Source organism: Ahaetulla prasina, chromosome 8 (assembly GCF_028640845.1).
Source record: "Ahaetulla prasina isolate Xishuangbanna chromosome 8, ASM2864084v1, whole genome shotgun sequence".
Taxonomy (NCBI): Eukaryota; Metazoa; Chordata; class Lepidosauria; order Squamata; family Colubridae; genus Ahaetulla; species Ahaetulla prasina.
Window position 1 is genome coordinate 30,506,511 of NC_080546.1, and position 18,591 is coordinate 30,525,101.

The 18,591-nt window shown below is 36.9% G+C and overlaps 1 long non-coding RNA gene across 1 annotated transcript; it reads left to right on the plus strand.

Moving 5' to 3' along the window:
* Positions 1-2,052: 2,052 nt before the first annotated feature.
* LOC131203058 (uncharacterized) lies at positions 2,053-11,210 on the plus strand. The gene is made up of 3 exons (XR_009156292.1): positions 2,053-2,134; positions 10,010-10,078; positions 10,547-11,210. It is a non-coding gene; the product is annotated as an uncharacterized LOC131203058 (long non-coding RNA).
* Positions 11,211-18,591: the final 7,381 nt, after the last annotated feature.

Genomic DNA, 18,591 nt, shown 5'->3' on the forward strand with positions numbered 1-18,591 from the left:
TTTTTCACTGTTGAATTTCATTTTGTTAGTTAGCGCCCAATGTTCAAGTCTGTCAAGATCTTTCTGTAACTTGAGCCTATCTTCTGGAGTGTTGGCTATTCCTGCCAGCTTGGTATCATCTGCAAATTTGATGAGTTCCCCATCTATCCCCTCGTCCAAGTCGTTGATGAAGATGTTGAAGAGTACTGGGCCTAAAACAGAGCCTTGGGGTACTCCACTGCATACTTCCCTCCATGTGGATGTAGTTCCTTTGAGGACTACACGTTGAGTGCGGTTGGTCAGCCAGTTACGAATCCATCTGGTGGTGGTGCTATCTAACCCACATTTTTCTACTTTATCTAGTAGTAGGTTATGGTCTACTTTATCAAATGCTTTACTGAAGTCCAAGTAAATTATATCGACAGTATTCCTCTGGTCTACTAATTTTGTCATTTTGTCAAAGAATGCGATAAGATTAGTCTGGCATGACCTGTTTTTGACAAACACATGTTGGCTTTTGGTTATTACTTTGTTTGCTTCTAGGTGTTCGGTGATTCATTGCTTGATTATCTTTTCCAGAATCTTCCCCAGTATTGAGGTCAGGCTGATAGGTCTGTAGTTTCCTGGATCTGTTTTTTTTTTCCTTTTTTAGTTTTTTTTTTTCTTCCCACGGGGAAGTGGTGGGGTGGGGAAGCAGAAACTCTGGAGCGGTTCCACTGAAATCAAGTGGTGGCTGGTTTTTTTTTCTTTCTCAACTTTTAAGCAACTTTTCAGACAGGTGGAATTCGGTTCGCAGGATTCATCCAAATTTGGAAATGGCTAAGGTTGCAAAAAGGAACTGCGCTTAAAACGAAGTGGGGCGTTTTGTTGAAATGTACAAAGTATAAATTAAACAAACAAACAAACCAATATATAAATGAGAAGGGTCGCCAGCGGCTTAAAGGTGGGAGTGCTGGGGAATTCTGGGAGTTGAAACTCTTTCATTTGGGGCAAAAGTACACAGTAGTTTTTGATGTTGCAGTAGTCCTTCCTTCCTGTTTTCCTACTCCTGTTCCTTCCTCCCTCCCTCCTTTTTTCCTCTCCCCTTTTAATATAATATAATATTATAATATAATGTAATATAATATAAATATATAAATATATATATTATATTATATTATATTAATATAATATAATATAAATAATTTAGCAGGACAGTTTATCATGAGCATAAAACTCCTCCTCAAAATGTTACAGCAACTATACGTAGATATGACAGCCTCCAAAGTTGTCTCCTATATTCTATAGCCAAACTGACACTTGACTAGGTGGCTCAGTAGCTAAGACACTGAACTTGTTGATCAGAAAAGTCGGCAGTTCGGCAGTTCAAATCCCTAGTGTAGATCCCCTCCAAGGTCCCTTCCAACACTGTTACTGAGAAGTCCTTTTTTTCTCACATGGATGAGAATGGATGAGATTTTAGAATCTAGCTAATTAAATGTTGAAGAAAGTTTGGTTAACCTTAACCAAACCTAGCTTTAAGAATCAAAACCAGCAAATTTGATCTGATTTGAACCTATCAAACCTGGAACCGGTATAATTGATAAAGCAATCATTTTCATGTGTGCTCAAAGGTGTGTTTATAAGATTACTACTTTCTTCTGAATTTGCTGCTATTCATAAATCATTTTGAAAGGTACATCTATATTCTACTTCAAATGTTTTACTGTGTTCCTATGAGGCACACCTCTGTTATGTCAGTGCTGTGGGCAATGTTATGTCATATAATTCCTTTCTGATCTTATGGTTATGGGAAGATACATCAATTTGCAAAGCACCAAAAAAGAATAATCAGTACAACCAAAGCCCTGGAAGCATTTCATGCTAATAAATATTTCTCTGCCAAGATCCTATCATCTTCCAAAATGGGTTCAGTCAGATAAAGATCTTGAATATGCCCAAGTTTAAATATAATTTGGCATGTTTAGACAAATATAGTTTGAGCTTAATCTGACAGTTTATTTGCATAGCCTTTTCTGAATCTCCTAATTTTCATCTGCCAAAAATTCCATTCTATTTAAAACATATGCAATTCAACCAACAAAATCACATCTCCTATGAACACAGTGAGAGCTTTCTGTATACAAGTTATACCTGATCGACCATCTGCTCAAAGGTAAGTATGCATTTTCTATACATTTAATATATTATTGTTGTTGTCTGTTCAAACAATGTGAATTACAGCTGCCAGTTCTTTAGCTAATGTTGGCCTTCATATATACTGAGTTCCTTCCAAGAACCTAGGATAAAAGATATTGGTGTAGTGTATGTGTGGACACAAGCAATGTGATCTTCCGCAATTGATTGATGGAAATTTTTGCTAATTTGAAGATTTTCTTGGTGCCACCTTCTAAATGTTTAAGATTTTTTTTATATAGTACCCAGTGTGCTGATAACCAGTAGGACCACCACAGCCAGTTTATGCCATAATATTTCCATTTTCAAACAATATTTTTAGATCTTGATACTTTGTGATCTTTTCCAATTCTTTTTCATCTATTTCACTATTCCGTTGATGTTGTTGTTGTTGTTAATCTCCATTTCTATATTCAACTAGTTCAATAACCAACTAGTCAATCCAGAAGGTATCTTGAGAACTGTAGCAATATGAAACAACATAGAGAACTCCACAGAAAATGAATGCATTCACATCAGACAATATTTCCCAGAATTCTTTTGAAGAAACTATGATAAAGATGCAATAGAAATCGGAATTAGTTAAATCTCCAAAACGTCTTGCTAATTTTACATAAATTGCACTTCTTACACAGTAAGGAGCATTATAGTTACTAAAAGAGTATTACATCAATTTCATTTAAGATTATAGAGTCATAATTAGATTCACAACATGGAACTGCTCCTTAAATAAGATTTACTTCTGGATGTTTTCCAGTAGCAGCTGGGATCAGAAGTGCATGTGCCTGCTAGGATTTTGCCCATAGTAGCAGAATGTCAGAAAAATAGAATAACGAAGTTGAAAGGGACCATGTAGGTCCAACCCCCTACTATATCATGTCAGACAAATGGTTATCCAATTCTTCTTAAAAACTTCCAGTGATAAAACACCTACAACTTCTGAAGACAAGTGTCCCACTGATTAATTATTCTAATTGTCAGGAAATAATAGTCAGAAAATCAATCAATGTAGCATCTTCAGAGTATGACATCCATAATAGCATTCCCTAAAAGGTGGTTATGCAGTTATCACTCTACTTTAGAACACTTCTCTCTCTCAAAAGCCTGTTTATATGGTAAGTCTCTCTCTCTCTCTCTCCCTCCCTCTCTCTCTCTCTCTCTCTCTCCCTCCCTCCCCCCCTCCCTCCCTCTCTCTCTCTCTCCCTCCCTCTCTCCCTCCCTCTCTCTCTCCCTCCCTCTCTCTCTCTTGTGGTATTCCAACAAAGGCTCATTTCTTTCTTATTTTTGCTTATTCTCTTGTATCTATTTTTATATTACTTTTGAATATTTAGTATCACATTATGATTTTATAAAAGGTGAGATGCATTTTGGTGAATAAAATCTGAACATTCTATATATTTGGAATTGATGAATGTACCCTCTGAAATTGCACTCAAAGGAGTAATAATGTGGCCTTATTAATGGAGTCCTGAAAAATGTTCAGGAAGTCTCCTGCAAAGCTAGAATTAACTTTTTAATGTAGCTGCATTAATAGCAAAGGTAATTAGCAATCAGGCATTTATACCTAGGTCATAAGACTGTAAATGTGTAAAAGTTAAAGCAAAAAACAACCAGAACTGAAAAAACAGTAATCATATTTTGAAAAGCTATTGCTGCTCAATATCTTTGATATTGCATGGATGCAATATCAACATGCAATAACCAACAATTGTTAGTATTCTAGTCACTACATATTGTACATTTTCATTTCCTTGATCATCATTTAGGCCTATATGGAGAATAGTACAGTAACTTAGCCAAGAGCTGAGGAAGGGGTGGGTTCTGGGTTCATTGTCCAGTTGTCAAAGGAATGTGGAGGAAGATGACATGTCCAAAGTTCATTGTACAGAAGTTCAAGTTTTATTATGTTTTTAATTACTTTGGAGTTTTTGGTTCACTAATGTGATTCCACCTGGAATGTGGATGCTTGAAATAATAAGTAAATTAAATTTATTATCCAGTGCCTGTGAATCCATAAAGAATGTGAAGCATTCTCATGAGAAGCAGGTATTATTAATATTGGCCAAGAAATTAATGCTTTTAGAAGACACCAAATAGAAGAAGATAAATTAAAGCTATTATGGGATTATATTTTATGCAAAAGAATTACCGGTAGTTTTATTAATACCAATTATTTTCTTGGACCTTAAAACCTACTTTGTCAGTACCAACAGATTATTCTATGTGCTAGTCAGCATTCAGAGCAAAGAATATCACAATCCTGTCATAGCTGAAATGATCTTTTTTTGGAGATCTTGAGCTATCTTCAAGGACACAAAGAACATTTGACTGCAGCTGTTTACTATTTACACAAAAGAACTGACATACAAGCTTCACACCCCAGCTCTGTTCATCATTCATGTTGTTCAACCCTGTAAGTAACTTTGTTTGAAGAAGTAGTCTTCAGATGTCATTACTTTTCCTGTTTTCACACAACAAGCTGTCTTCGGCTGTTCTCATTGAACTCTCTTGAAATTGTTGCCTATTTTCAGATATCATATTATTCTGAATAATTCCTTGCAGTTGATTATAGAAAGTCAAGTTATGACAAATGAATGTTGAACAAATGAGTAATCCTGCTACGGAGACATGAAAGTGAAAGTGTATTTTGTATATTTAAAAATCTTTAGTTTTAGAACAATGCTATATTGTTTGCACTATTTATTAAAATAATGTACAATCACCACAATAGCATAAGAACTAAAAGCATTGTTACTGAAGCATAGCCATATGCAAATCTGAGATACATTTATAAAATAATGGAAAATGTTTTATCATTTTCATTACAGAGATCTATAAGTTATATACTATATATTGATACATGCTCATAAGTACTCTCATAAAATCAATGTTATAATTCCTTCTGATTAATTACATATAGTCAACAGAAAACAGCATTTATTTAAAGAGAACAAAAGTTGTATTTCATCCAGAATATAATATATGTAATAAAGAAGTTTTAGCAGATTAAAGAAGAATACAGGTGAGCATCCATTTTAAAATACTTCTTTAATGTGAAGAAAAATCAAACCTACCAGAAACTGTACAAAATACAAAGAATCTAAAATTCCTTCCACCTTTCTATCAAAACCAAAAATCATAGAGATGCAAAGCTAGAAATTTTGGGTATTTCACACAAGTACTAAGAAAGCATACTACATTATAGATATATTTTTCTCCAGTTCTGCATTTTTTCTAAGTCACACACATCGTATATCATCTCAATATATGATGGGAACACTGTCCATTCCCCTTCATTGCATTACATGTGGGAATTCTGTATTTTTCAGACCACCATTCCTTAGATTTTTTTTTATCTGTACTGTTTTATTTATGTACTTATAAACACTCTTTGCTTATCTTGGAAAACATGTCAACATAAGTGGATCACTGGCTTTTCCAGGAACAGTATCTTAAGTATGTGCATTAAAATTAATCAGAATCTTGCTGTGATCTATAAATAATTATTTCTCTTAAATATTAGAGTTGGTTTTAATTACTGCCTATTGTCTACTTTTTACTGATAACATATTCAGCTGTGTTTTGATCAATATATTTGTATGCTTAATTAATTATTTTGTCTTTATTTTATATTTCTTTTTTATTCCTTAAATGCCATTTTGGATAAGTGAACCAAAGTCTGATGAATATCACTGATTTAAATACTGTGAAATAATACAAAATTGTTAGTTTCCACATAGTTTTCAGGAATCCATATATTTCAAGTCTGCATTAATGTTTCATTTGTTCATAAATCACTTCGGCCTGTATCTTCATTGACCTGAAAATGTTTTAATCTATATTTAAAAAAATCATATATTTTGAATAATTGAAAATATATTACAAAGTATGCGTTTTGTGATTATTTTCCTAAATACACTTATTTCCAGACATATTCTAACTTTTGCATTTTAAGCATAAGTTCTATTTTTGAATTGAGAACTGCCTATAAAATTCAGAGACGTTTAAAATCCAGAAGAGAATTACATTCTAATCCCACATTACTCCAGGGGCTTCCAATCATAAAGGTTTCATTTCGTGAGCCTCCTAGCACCCCTTTCCCAACTCTTCCAATATCACTTATTTTGCTACTTTCAATATAAAAGGGGATGAGGTGCCAGGGTCAATTTTATTTCTAAACTAAGCTTAAGCTAAGCTTAAGGTGGTTTGAAAGTCGAATATCACCAAAACTCTTTCCATTCTTCAATGATTTGTCTAAACATGACATTCTCTCACTGCAAAAAAGATTCTGCACCAAATCAGAGTCAAGATAGAGCAAAACAAAACCAAGTTGGCTTTCTACTTCCTTAGTCTCATTTACTAAGCAAGAAATGGATAGATCAGCCAATCTGCATAGTACTTACAAAACATTGACATACCCCTATTATGGTAGCCTTTGGATACATGACCATTAGTTAACTGTTGTTGTGGAGTTGAACAGTGGTGAAATCCAAAAATTTTTTACTACCGGTTCTGTAGGTGTGGCTTGGTGGCGTGGCAGGGGAAGGATGCTGCAAAATCTCCATTCCCGCCACTCCAGGGGAAGGATATTACAAAATCTCCAGTCCCACCCCACTCTTGGGCCAGCTGGAGGTGGTATTTGCCAGTTCTCCGAACTGCTCAAAATTTCCGTTAGCAGTTCTCCAGAACCTGTCAGAACCTGCTGGATTTCACCCCTGGATTGAGGGGGTGAATTCTGGGAGCTGCAATCTCGTACAATTAGAAATTCCAAGTTCTGGAAGAATATCCTGTACAATAACTGAGGGGATCTTGGTTCTCTCTGAGCTTGGCTGCTCTGTTGCTGATGCTTCATTTCATTACCAAACTAGGTGGCATCATCAGTGCATATGTACAATTGTTAATGTACAACAACTAACCATTTTCATGATTCAGCATTTTTTCACTCAGTAAAATCTATAAATATTCGAACAATAGAGTGTACAATTTAATTGTGCTTGCCTCTATGTAGTCACCTTAACTGACTTGAAAATTGGTCTGTTAAATACTTTTTTTTTTTTGAAAGAACAGTGAAGATATAATCAAGTTCATAGTTCAAGATTATTTTAATTCAGAGAATGTCCACCTGTAAATACCAAACTGCAATCACAAATAAACCACATTGAAACTTCATTCTGAGACTGAAATTGTATAGAAAAAAAATTATATGTCTCTTCTTGTAAACTGATTAACCAGAGGAAAAATTTGGAAAACAGACCAATCAGACATTTACAGGGGATTTGAAAAGTCAAACACAATAATCCCATGCTTTACCTTTAGAGTTAAAAATAATAAATTCTTAACTTTTGCTGCATTGTATTATTTCAAAGAATCCTACATCATAGGCCTTCCTGTATTAATTTTTTTTAAAACCTAAGCCTATATTTTTGTCTACACAATGGCTTCAAATATAGACAACAATTAAGTTCTTACACTTAAGACTGGTGGAAAGTACCTATTGTTAGAGAGAAAATGTAGTATGCTAATGTATCTAATACCATTTTTGAAAAGCCCTGATGATTGATCTCTTAGAATCAGTAATTTTAAAAGGATTTCATTAAAAGTATAAATACAAAATTATGATATGTAATTAAAATGGCAAGTTTTGTCTACTTTGTGGTATCTTCCTATTTAGAATAGACTTCTTTATTGGCCAAGTGTGATTGGACACACAAGGAATTTGTCTTTGGTGTATATGCTCTCAGTGTACAGAAGGAGAATAAAATACATTCATCGAGAATAAAAAGATACAACACTTTGTGATAGTCAACGTTACTAATAAGCTATCAAATCGTAGTAGGAAACAAATAAAAACAATATAAATTGAAAAATACAAGAAACATGGTTATAGTAATAAGTGGAAAGAGATAGATGCTAGTAAGGAAGAAAAGAGTAATAGTAATACAGTCTTAGTAAATTATTTGACAGTGTTGTGGGAGTTAGTTGTTAAGCAGAGTGATGGCACACACAGAGACAAAAATACATAGCATACATATAAACACATGATGCCACACAAGGGAGAGCAGAAATATGCATGCACACATGTCTATACACATATACACAGAGGAATGGAACACATTTCAAAGGAAAGACACCACTCCTATGACCACTGCAAGCAAAGGGCTTGGAAAGAATTTCAGAAATCATTCTCTGCATACTTTCTCTAGCTTGTTTTTTAGTCTCAACATCCACTTCTCCTCTGCCTTGTCCTGTCCCCATTCCCCAAAGACTAGCCCAGAAGGCTAAGACAAATTGCATCTGCCAGACTTCTGAATTAATGGCTTGTAGGAGACTTTTGAAATTAGCTGACCTACAACCCTAACAATGCAGTTGCCAATCTTGACTTATTGTTGTCCTATAATTAATCAGTTATATTCTTAATGCTTGTCTTTGGTATAAATTCTTCCCCTTGGGTAATATTCAGTTTGGTAAAATATTCAATAATATTTTTAATATGCATTAAAATGAAGTATCTTCAAAAAAAGATAACTCTACATTTATGCGTATTTTGAAATGCCAATCAGAACAGTGGAAGTTTATCCGTGTAAAGACAGCCATCAATATTATACAGAATTTCTGCAACATTCCTACAAAACTTAAAAATCTATGAAATGTATAAAACATAATTGAAGAGGAGGCTCTGGACCATCTATCTGACCATTGTTAAAAATATTGCAGGCATCTGGTAAATAAAGTGATGGAAATGAGGCCTTGCTTGGTTATTTTATTTATTTATTTATTTTTGTCACAACATCATATAAAAAGGATTATATAGTATATAAACATATATATGAGTAAATATTAGGAGGTATAAGCATCAATATATATATATATAGGAAGAAGAAGAAAAAACAACAACAACAATAGGACAGGAACGGTAGGCACGTTTGTGCGCTTATGCACGCCCCTTATGGTCCTCTTAGGAATGGGGTGAGGTCAATAGTAGAAAGTTTTTGGTTGAAGCTGAGAAGAGGTCGGTTTTGTGCTAGTCATTTGGATCCCTGGGATGTTAATGCAGCAATGTTAGATTAGATCCTTTCCTGGCTAATGAAGGCTGCTTGGGAATATGTGGTAGGATCCATCATTGGTCGTTATCTCTTCCCTTAAGGAAGAAAGTGATTTCAATGAGAAAAAAATTGTTCAGTCTCCAATTTCCACTTTTATTAACTCTGACACTTTCCAAGTTGTGACGCAAATATGAAAAGAATGAATAAGTAAATAAATTATTGAGAGATATTTAGAGGTTGTCACATTAAATGTATACTGTTAATTATTTAATATTTTTATGACCCTGTAGTCTCTTAATTTGGGGTAGAGTCGGGGGGACTATTATTATTTAATATTTTGAATATAAATACAAAACTGTTGCATACCAATCCAAGGTGACACAGTGCTTTGTATTAAAATTCAATGCAATTACATTCATTTTCTATCGCTAATATATCAAATTAATACTGTTGCTATCTTATGCAGATCTCTCTTTCTACTGTACACACATTCTTTTTGGGTACATGTCACTGAAGAATTTCTCATTCAAGTAATCTTCTAAACCAAGAATTTTGTCCATGCCAAAAATCTGGATTCACTTTAATGGAACTGGATCACCACATACCTTACTTTTTGAGAACCTAACCAATTTCTGACCTTTTAACTTAGCACACTTTAAAATATATATTGAGCTGTTTTATGACCTCTCCCTAGTTTGCATATGGAACTTCCAGAAAAAAAGTAATAGAATATAAAATTTCTTTTTTAACCTCTGAGTTGTGTTCACTGCATTCCCAGTGACACTAATTTTTCTTCTATTCTTGTCTTACAGTAGTAGGTGCTATTGCAATCATGTTTGAACATTCTGTCTGCTCTATGTGGAATACCACCTGCAGTTACTGTAAGTACATTCTAGAAATAATGCCTTACCTCAGGAGTGTAAAACTCAAGACCCACGGGCTGGATTCAGCCAGAGAGGTGCTTAGATCTGGCCTGCAGGGCCTCCCTAGAAACAGCAAAGGACTGGCCCACTGTGCCTTGCCAGCAAAAATAGAACTAGGGAGGGCCACATGCAGCCCTCGTGAGCTCAGTTTTCACTGGCAAAGGGTTTGCTGGATGTCGCCACAGCCAAAAATGGAGCTCGGGAGGCCATTTTCGCTAGCAGAGGGCTTGGGCCACCACAGGCGCCTCCAACACAAGTGATGTCGAGATGGCCATGTCCACTTCAGCCATGCCCTCCCCAGCCCCACAAGATCAAACACAACTCTAATGCGGCCCTCAGTGAAATTGAGTTTGACACCCCTGCCTTGCCTGGTACAGAAAATTGCCCGTAGAATGGACCATAGTATCTTTCTCTTGGCTATTCTAGGAACTGGTGACAACCAGAGGATCCAGAAGTTCATGAAAGGAGGAGGAGAGTAGTAGTAGCTGTTAATGAGTATGATTTGGCTGCTGCTTCTCAACATGCTTTCTGTCTTCCTAAAGCCAGGATTCTCCTGTCCTTAGAAGCCAGACCAATTCAGAGTCTGACCCATTTGGATACTGCTCTTCCCAGTGTGGATTATTCATTGAGGTTCCTGGATCACCCATGGAGAAGATTTTAAAAAGACTTCCCATTATGATAGTCTTAAAATGATTGCCTTCAAAATGTCTTTGTCAAGCCCCAGCCAGGACTTGACATTTGGTGGGGAAGGCGAGGGGCAGATGAAGCCACCAGAGCTACCTGTAGTGACCTCTGGTGGCAGGGGGTCGTCTGGGCGGCAGACGGCATCTGCAATGGACGGGAAGCAGCTGAAACGAAGGGACAGCGGCTGACTCTGATGATGTCATGCATCACACACTGGGGAAGACAGAGACGCTCCACAGAGGCGGGAATATTAAAACTGACGAATAGCTAATGGGGGTTGGTCTTAGCCGCTGGATGGTGGCTTAAGACAAACAGCATGTATAAATAGCGCTGAGAGGCGGCTGCTCTCAGCACTAACTTTGACCCTGTAACTTGACTTGTTCTGTATTCTGGCTGAGGTTACTCATTAAAGAACTCTGCTTCCATCTTTTTGCTGCTGGTCTTTTATGGATCCACGGACCTGGATTTACAAGCCGAGAATCTTCTTCCATTTGCATTCAGTGTGATGATATTTATAATTCTTTAACCAGGATGTCTCTATATTTGCTTCATCTTTCTACACTGGAAGTGTTATTCCTATAAGTAGCATTAACATTAAACCTGAAAAAATAGTCATATATGTAAGTTGAGGAAGGAGTAAGAGAAGGAGGATTTTTCATGTACATCTCCCGGTAATAACCTTTTGCTTCTTCCAAGACTTTTCCTCTTGTATAAGCCTCAAAATGCAGAATTAAGATTTCAGAGGTAAGTATCTCTCACTTGTAAAGAAGGGCAGTTCTGAACAAATTGAGAGTTTTATTATGCAGATTGATATGAAAGTTGGAGAATTGTTTTCTTTGGAAGTGCAACTTTAAGCTCATTTATTACATTGAAGCATATATCAGGGAAAACTGCATATAAAAATAATGCAGAAAGTTGATTAATGCGGAAAGTGGATAAAATGGACAAGTATCAATATAAGAGAGTTGAAATAGACCGTCTCATCTACTGTTCATTAGATGATAGAAGATTAGATTAGATTAGATTAGATTAGATTAGATTAGATTAGATTAGATTAGATTAGATTAGATTAGATTAGATTAGATTAGATTAACAGAATTGGAAGGGACCTTGCAGGTCATCTAGTCCACCACCACCCACCCAAGCAGGAGACCCTACACCCTTTCTAACAAATGGCAGTCCAATCTCTTCCTGAAAGCTTCCAGTGATTAAGTTCCCACAACTTCTGAAGGCAAACTGTTCCATTGGTTGATTGTTTTCACTGTCAGAAAATTCCTCCTTATTTCCAGGATGAGTCTCTCCTTGGTCAATTTTCATTCATTATTCCTTGTCTGGCCTTCAGGTTAATATTAAAAATCTATTTCAGGAAGGGAGGGAAGGAGGGAGGGACGGCGGCTCCATAATCCCCTAAACCAGTGGTGGGATTCAGCCAGTGAGGGCCAGTTCGGGTGAACTGGTGGTTAAACTGCTGGCTGGCTCTGCACCTTCCTGCCCCACCCCTTCCAGGAGTCTCCACATGCCCCATTTTGGCTCCCAAGAAAGTGCAGGGAGGCCTTCTAGGCTCCCAGGGCACGGGGGATGCAGTGCACACACACACACCCCATGGCCTGTTTTCACTCCAGGAGGTTTCAGGGAGGCCTCCTAGGCCCAAAATGGGGCACAGGGGATGGTGCATCCCCCCAGCAGTCCATTTTTGCTCCCAGCAGGGTGCAGGAGGCTGAGTGCTACCTGTCACACTCCACGCCCACCCAGCTGGTCATTAGGGCAGAGAACTGGTTTTAAATTATTTGAAATTATACCACTGCCTAAACCTACTTACATATGTAATTTGACCCGATTTCCTTTGGAGCCCTTGACTTGGCTCCCTTCCAAGTACAATTCTTAGCCAACAAAAGGTTGCCAATCTCCAGTATGCAAGATTTATTTCATGTGCTGCTAAATTAATTCTAAACTTTTATTGGGTTATGGCTGAATGGGTTACTCTGAGCACCAAATGTACTATTAATGGTCAAAAGGCTTACGGAGTTACAAGGATTCCAGAATGTGTGAAAATGTATTCAGTTTAAAAAATGAATTTAAATTTAATATCTGTAACTCAAAATCTGTAATGCTAGTGCGTACATGAGAAAAATCAGCCTACTTGGTGGCTGCCACTCCTGATTTTTAAATTATTTCAAAATGTGACTAGAAAGGACAGCATCTATTTAGGAACGATCAGATATTGTCATCTATACAATTCCTGGATTTGTTTTAACATGCATGTTTATACACCTGCTAGTGCCAAAGTTTTTAACCCATCATACATGGGAGAGCATGCTTCCAGATGAAATCAAGTTGAATTATATTGCTGAAGGGGGAAGATCAACAGCTTGAAGTCTGGGAAGGTGAGCAACTGAAACTCTAGAAAAATATGAGCCACAGTAGCAGGAAATATTGTCATCCACCTTACCCTTGTTTCACAGTCTTTATTGTGATCAGATATAGTGAACAACCAGTTTGACCTGTACTCTAGAGCTCTATGAAATTGTCCTTTCATCTTAAGATAAGTCCAGGTTATATCAGGCCAAAGCATAATTTAGCTGGTTTGTACAACTGCTGGAGGGCAAACCGGTAGAACACCTGCATAACAACTTTCTTTCCTAAGAGGTCTATTGTCTAATCTGTCAGCCATCTCAACAGATCACCTTCTTCTTGACATAACTGGGAAACTAGTTCTATAAATGAGTGTACTGATACTGGAGGAAGCACGCCTCAGTGCTCATGTGGTCCTTTTTTAAAACGCAGATCTGAATCATTTGGATTCCAATTCTGTACAGGCTGTGTCCCTGCAAGCCTCCAGCTACTGAATGAGGAATAAAGATGTTTCGAAAATGTCTTTAAAATCACCACCTATAAAATGAGAGACTTTTTTCTAAGCACTCCAAAAACTGTTTGTATTTAAGAGAGAACCGCACTTATTGTTAAACGTTTAAGCTTTTAAAAAAATACGAAAGGTGTTGATGGTTATTGTGCCTGGAGATTCTCACATTATTTTTGTACTTAAAGAATTAATGCAGCTGTTTAATGCACTAAATATAATCAGTCAACATTTAATTATAATATTGCTTACTGCAACCTTACTCCTGAAACAGTTAAACTTTTTTTATTTTTTTATTTTTTTATTTTGTCAAGCACATATTAGATAACAGATATAGATATAAACATGGCTTTTAATACATGAAATGGTTACAAATAAAAGGGGGACATTAGGACAGGGAAAGTAGGCATGTTGGTCTGCTTATGCACGCTACTTACAGACCTCTTAGGAATGGGGTGAGGTCAACAGTAGATAGTCTAAGGTTAAAGTTTTCAGGGTTTGGGGAAGAAACCACAGTCAGGTAATGTATTCCAGGCACTGACCACTCTGTTGCTGAAGTCATGTTTCCTGCAATCAAGTTTGATGCGGTTTACCTTAAATTTGTATCTATTGTGTGCTCTTGTATTGTTGTGGTTGAACTGTCGCAAATTAAAATGGCAAGCCGTATTCTAAGAAGAATAGTGCAAAATGCTGTTGGATTAATATTGTAGCATTTGTCATGTCCTGTGATACCATCAATCTGCAAAACCCCAATATAAGGATTGACCAAGAAAGTGGCCTTGACAAGAGAGAGAACAGCCAATGAGCAGGAGTGTCAAACTGGCGGTCTGTGGGCCGGATGCATCATGCAGACCACACCCACCCCAGGTCCAAGAAGGGAAAAAACATTGCAGAACGTCATGTGACACTGCGACTTTGACACCTGTGAACAAGGGAAATAAAGAAGGTAAGTGAAAACTATAACATTGTAATAATTCCTATTCATGCTTATTCAGCAGTGACTAAAATTATTACCCATGGCAAGAGTATATAAAGGAAAGGTCAAATTCTGCAAGACTGAATATAGTAGAAGCTGCAATCTCCATCTTCATACAAAAGGGGTAGGTTCTTGGATCATAATGCTGCATCCACCCTCTTGCAGGTTTTCACACATACACATACAAACCTCCTGTGGATACCTATGACCCATAGGCTTTATTTCCAGCTAAGTATGCATAAAATTATGAATTTTATACATACATCTATAGAGCACAGAGCAACTACAAAATAACAATAATTAAAACCTTTTTCTTTTTTGTTTTTCAAATGACATGGGAGAGTCATCCTAGAATATAGTGACCAGATGTCCCGCTTTTGGTGGGACAGTCCCGCTTTTTAATAATTTGTCCCGTGTCCCGCTGCAATTCCAAAAAGTCCCGATTATTTTTTTTGTTTCACTCCCATTCTGAAAATGGGAGGCGGCAACGCAAGAGGCGGAGGCGGAGAAGGGGGAGTGGCGGAGAAGGGGGCGCGAGAGGGAGGAGAGACGCCGCTTGACTTCACCCGAGAGGAAGAGAAGAGCTGAGAGGAGAGCCAAGGAGAGCCGAGCCGCTCTTCCTCCTTCAGGCAGGTGACAAGACTCAGCGCGCATGCGCAATCCCCCACCCCCCCGCCGTAAATGGTGTTCCGCTTTGCCATGGCTGAAATCTGGTCACTTTATCCTAGAAGGCTTCTCTATTTCCTACTTCTGACCTCTATTTTTTACGTGTACATGAGAAAATTATTAAAACTTTGGAAATAACCACATTCAAACTGAAAAATGACTAATTGTTCATGACATTAAGATTTAATTAAATCAAATCTAGTTTTTGTTCTTGCCCAAATGACTTCATTTTTTTGGCCTAGTCCAGCCTGAGTATATCACTCAAAGCCAAGTGTGGCCTGAACGCCTCTAAATTGGTCCTGTTTGTCTTCCACCATACCATCATTGGGCTCATCCACAATCTGTCACCCATTGAGGTTTTTTAATAGCCTCTGTTCACTTAATGAAACAAAACAAAGGGAAGACCAAAAAAAATCACAGAAGAAGGGAAGGAAGAAAAGCAACTGGGGGGGCACAAAGGAACAAAAACTAGATTTGATTTAATATATATATATTACACAAGTCTCAATAAAGATTAGATATATTTCATCAAAATCATATTTCATACCGACCATAATCTATGTCTATAAGCAACTCAATTGTAAATTGCAAATAACATCAGGTCCACTGAGTAACTGAATCCATAAATTTATTTTTCCACCGTTGAAGGACTAGTCTCTTAGCAGTAAGAAGGTCATGGAGAATCCATTTCCTGAACTGTCTGTTACGCATAAGGGGGAAAAATTATATTCCCTTCATCCCAGTCCTGGTTAATTTCAGACATAACATTTGAATGTCTATAAGAACTACCATCCAGGAACTCTTCTTTCCAGCTTCCTGATTAGCAAACTGGAAGAGAACTTCCCTGCCTACAATATGGGAACAGAATAATCAATCTGTTTAGCACATAGTATTCTTTTCAAGCCCTAGACACCATTGTACGTCCAAAAACATTTTAAAATATTAAAATGACTGACATTTCACAAGATTGCATGAGATTTTGGCTATATAATCCTTCAAATCTTGCAGAAACATTTTTGATGAAATCTTACATTTAATGTTCTTCTGAGATGTTTACTAATTTTCTTTTTTTTTTAAAAATCCAACTAATTTTATCATTTTTGCAAGGATCAGCTATAGATGTTACAAGCACTCTGGGGCCAGAATCCATCACATCACAGGCCCTTCACATGGCTCTGATCTGGATCAATGGTCTACACTTGGTATATGCTGGTTCACCCCATGTGGTACCCTCTAAATGTGTTTTATTAAATGTAGCCCCAAGTGGCTGTGGTTTCCAGATGTTTGACTGCAAAACTTGGAAAGCATCAGGTTGGATAAGACTAATGCAACACTTCTAGAGCGACCAGCCTGAGGATTTGGGCTGAACTCAATTAAAGCTAAAATCAATCTTGCAGCACTCCGGCTTGCCCTTAATCTAAGAGCAGGGAGGCTATAGGGAAAGCTGAGATGCCTATGAATCAAAAGCCTATTACATTCACTGCTGCAAATTTTATTTCTTGGGAAAGTATTGAAACAACAATTTAAGTTCTGTTGTTCTTTAAAACCAAGCACCAAGCAAATATCTAAAAGAACTAAAATATTTTTCCCATATAGGGAGTCTAATGGGTCAGATTTTTCATTTGCGTGTGTGTGTGTGTGTGTGTGTGTGTGTTCATTTCTCATTATATCTGAATTTTATATAAAAATGTCTCCAAAGGTATTGTAAAACTGAGACATACCATGGAAAATAATACTGCAGATGATTGATTATGAAAATGGGAGACACAATATGACCACATGCCAAGAAAAATGAGAGAGCAGACAACATAGCTCAGTTTCCATTTTAAACAAATAGACATTGGAACAATCAGGAAACTGCCAAGGTAAATTAATTCAGCATGGACACAGCACCAACAAAATGAGGCAGATTCAGTGATGGCTGCTGTGATGGTGTTACAGTGGCAATGATGAAAGACACTCTTCTCCTGTTTTGTGATTTTCTTCAGCCTGGGCAGATTTTGCTCTTCTTACATCAAATCCAGCAAGTTCAGTGGCAGACTTTTGGCACTTAAAACTAGAATCCAAATCTGGCCTCCGCAATATACAAAGCGTTCAGAGTATCCTTTCTTCTTGGGGATTTGACACATGATTGACTGCTCCTGATCATCTCTTCACCTCTCATTATGAAGATAAACAAAAAAGAAAAGGATTCATTCAACCAAGAAGAGAAACTGTGACAGATACAAAACTAAGCCATTGTCCATCAAAATGTAACAGGCTCCAAGGTCATGTCACAAGCTGTGCTATTTAAACTCTTTCCAATCTGCCATCTGCAGTGTTGAAATCAGACCACAGAAAACAGGTCAAACCTGTCTTGCTGCAAGTCTTTAAATACATCAGGATAAAATGATTTGGTACATTTGGTTTGTCATCAGCCAGCTGGGGGTGTAGCACAGGACCTAGAATGCATCACTCTGTGATTTAGTATATCCTACTAAGCCATGGTTTGTTGATCCAAAGCTCCTAGAGTAAACAACAATGGTTGACTTCACACAATATGCTAAATCAAACAGGACAACTCATAGCATGGCTTAGTAAATAGAAAAAAATCTGACAATATTAAGGTTAGTATAACTGATAATACTTCAGGCACTTTTTTTCACAAATTTTCAGGTAAGATTGATATCAAGATTGTAATCCAGATGAGAAGCAGATCCAGAAGTTCTAGGTCTAAATTTATTGTAAGGTTACATTAACAGAATCTTGGAAGTCTGAAAGTACATCACTATCCCCTCACCTTTTCAGGTTAAGAAACTAGGGAGGGTCCCTTCAGAGACATTGCCATGCCCACATTTCTTCTCTGGTTAAGTTGCCTCTTATCTGACCATAGTCTACAGTAGTGGCAAAAATTGTGGAAACCTTTTGGGAAAAGTGTATTATAGAATAGAATAGAATAGAATAGAATAGAATAGAATAGAATAGAATAGAATAGAATAGAATAGAATAGAATTTTTTATTGGCCAAGTATCATTGGACACACAAGGAATTTGTCTTGGTGCATATGTTCTCAGTGTACATAAAAGAAAAGATACCTTCATCAAGGTACAACACTTACAACACTTATTAATAATCATAGGGTACAAATTTAACACTTAATGATACAACACTTAATGATAGTCATAGGCTACAATTAAGCAATTAGGAAACAATCAATATCAGTATAAATCGAAAGGATACAATCAACAAAGTTACAGCCATACAGTCATAAGTGGAAGGAGATGGGTGATGGGAACGATGAGAAAATTA